Source organism: Dipodomys merriami, unplaced genomic scaffold (assembly GCF_024711535.1).
Source record: "Dipodomys merriami isolate MVZ:Mamm:240054 unplaced genomic scaffold, mDipMer1.0.p SCAF_11, whole genome shotgun sequence".
Taxonomy (NCBI): domain Eukaryota; kingdom Metazoa; phylum Chordata; class Mammalia; order Rodentia; family Heteromyidae; genus Dipodomys; species Dipodomys merriami.
This window is the reverse complement of record NW_027202382.1, coordinates 22,144,098-22,146,828: the sequence shown is the minus strand read 5'-3', so window position 1 is coordinate 22,146,828 and position 2,731 is coordinate 22,144,098. Positions and strand designations below refer to the sequence as shown.

The 2,731-nt window shown below is 31.6% G+C and overlaps 1 pseudogene; it reads right to left on the bottom strand.

The window, feature by feature from the left end:
* Nucleotides 1–2,314: 2,314 nt before the first annotated feature.
* Nucleotides 2,315–2,409, bottom strand: LOC138822411 (U6 spliceosomal RNA; annotated as a pseudogene).
* Nucleotides 2,410–2,731: the final 322 nt, after the last annotated feature.

Below are 2,731 nucleotides of genomic sequence, written 5' to 3'. Positions count from 1 at the left end.
AAAAAGAGAAGGACTATGTTCTTGCTCTATTTTAGTAGCAAGAGATTTGAGGAGATCAAAGTTCCATTCACCCTTCTCTTTTCTTTCTCTAAGTAGAACTGCTTCCCTACCAATGACAATGGGCCTAACAATAGTAGAGTAAACTCCATAGAATTGATAGTGTGATTATTATTAAGCTTGATGGAAATTTGTAGTGTATGTCTCTGAAGAATGTTTATTTCTTCTACAAAAATTAACCTGTAAACTAGCCTATGTATATAATTTTGTAGAGGGTTCTTGGACTTGTTCAACATGCTTAGGGTTTAATCTTCTCATGTACTACTAGATAAGGAAGATCAACTGCCTAACATGCTACCAGATTGTGACATTTGAATTAATTAATTTATGTGAAATTGTTCTTTGAATATTGAAGGAAAACTTAAGCAGAGATAATATTAGATGATTTGGGAATTAGTATGCTTCAAATATGATATTTAGTGATGCCTTTAGAACATTTTAGTTAGTTCTGCATGCTGATATTGATCATGGTACCATTTATTACACATATTTTCTATCTCTAGTATCTTGTGTGTTTTACCTGTATGTTTATTGAAAGCATTGAACTAATAACTGATGTAGTCTTTAAACCTGAATTCAAGCTTTAATATTTTAAGACACCCTTTCTGAACCTCATGTTTACAATTTATGCAGTTTATTTTCATGAAATCAGAAGTTCTATTATCTGAGTATATGCTATTTAATGCTTTCTATAATAGTAAAAGTTTTATTTTGTGTTTGCTATAAAAATATTAAAGATTCAACAAAGACATTAATGCAAATGGTTCCAAGATGACCTAGAGAAAATAATACTAATGCCTCCCTCAATATGTAAAAATTTCAGCATAGTAAAATTTATATAAAGTAATTTTGTTTGTTGACAAGAAGATTTTGTTAAGTCAACAGTATGAACTATAGCATTTACAGAATCTTTTGTGCTTGACACACTATATTGGGAAAAACATCTTAGTTATTCTTTATTATTCTAGTTATTTAGTTATTCTTATTTAGTTGTTTATATTACTACAAGGAAGAAGTATCCAAGATTTGTAATCTCAAGTTTGATAATTATTTGCATAGAGAGAAATCTGATGCACTCTGAAGTCTCAGTTTTCAAAATACATATATTTATTTATTTATTATTTTTTAGTATTTTCTTTTTCTTTTTTTTAATTGTGAAAATGCCATACAGAAGGGTTACAATTACATGGGCAAGATAATGAGTACATTTCTTATCAAGCATTGTTGCCTCCTCCTTTTTTTCCCCTTCCCATCCCTTCCCATCTTCCCCCTCCCCTCTTCACCCTCTCTTCCCACCCGTTGGCCAAAGTTGTAAAGTTCGTATTTCGACATAACGACTTGTACATCTCATTGTTGCAATGGGTCCACCTGTATTCCTATTTAAACAATTCATTTTTTCCCTTCCCCTCCACACATTATACCAACATCAAATACAATGAAAGCAGGGGTTATACCGTCGGGGAGTGACATATAAAGCGACAAAGAAATCATCTTATAAATATGTTAGAAACAATCCCATGAAAGGAAAAAAAAAATTTGAATACTTATCTTGGGCTTCATTTCACTTAACATCAATTTATCTGACCTTTTCTGCTTGTCTCAGACATATACTAGTTATTTCAAATTAGGGAAACCATGGGACCTATGTTTCTTTGGGCCTGGCTTATTTCACTTAATATAATTTTCTCCAAGTCTTTCCATTTCCTAACAAATGGGGCAATGTCATTCTTTCTGATGGAGGCATAGAATTCCATTGTGTATATATACCACATTTTCTTGATCCATTCAAGTGGTATCTGGGTTGATTCCAGATATTTATTTACATAGTTATATTCCTATCCAGGAAAGCAGTCATAATTAGTGTTTTTAATACATGTGAAAAAGAGAAATTTTATTTGGCATCTCTGTGTAGAGTTATTAGACCGGGATACATTTTATTGTATTAATGTGATTTTCAACCGAACACTATCAAGGATCTCTATGAAATAAAATTTGATCATTAATAACACTAGATTACTTTTCTTGAGCTTTTTCTACGTAAAATACTTTCAGTCGTATATCCTCTTTATTTGGATTCTAGATGAAAAAACTATATGAACATGTTTAAAATATACTAAATGGCTTTGAATTTCACAATCACCAGAGTGCAAAAAAGGTTCTGTAACTTTGATCACTTAATCATTAATCTCCTTGACACATTTGCTGTGTGTCCTATAAAAGTCAAGACAGCTGGAACAGATTTCTTTCTTTTTTTTTTTTTAATATGGAACGCTTCACGAATTTGGGGGTCATCCTTGTGCAGGGGCCATGCTAATCTTCCAATTCTAGTATATGTGCTTCCAAAGTGAGTGCAATGAAACAGATTTCTTGAAAGTTTCTTTCAAGATTATACATTCTACACTTTGTCTGTTCTTTGCTTCTTTCGCAAAGTAGACCTTAATTTAGTGTCTTATTACCTCTCTGGATCCATCAATTTTCCTCCCATCAGCTGCATGCCTTTGGATTTCTGTGCAAATAGAGGGCCTAAACCAAATGATCATAATGTAAAATTTTATGCAAATGGAGGGTCTAAACCAAATGATCATAATGTAAAATTATAATACTTTGATTATTATTTAAAGTTCTTTTGCCATCAGTTTTTCTTAACTTTAAAAGCTTCTTATTTTCAGCAACA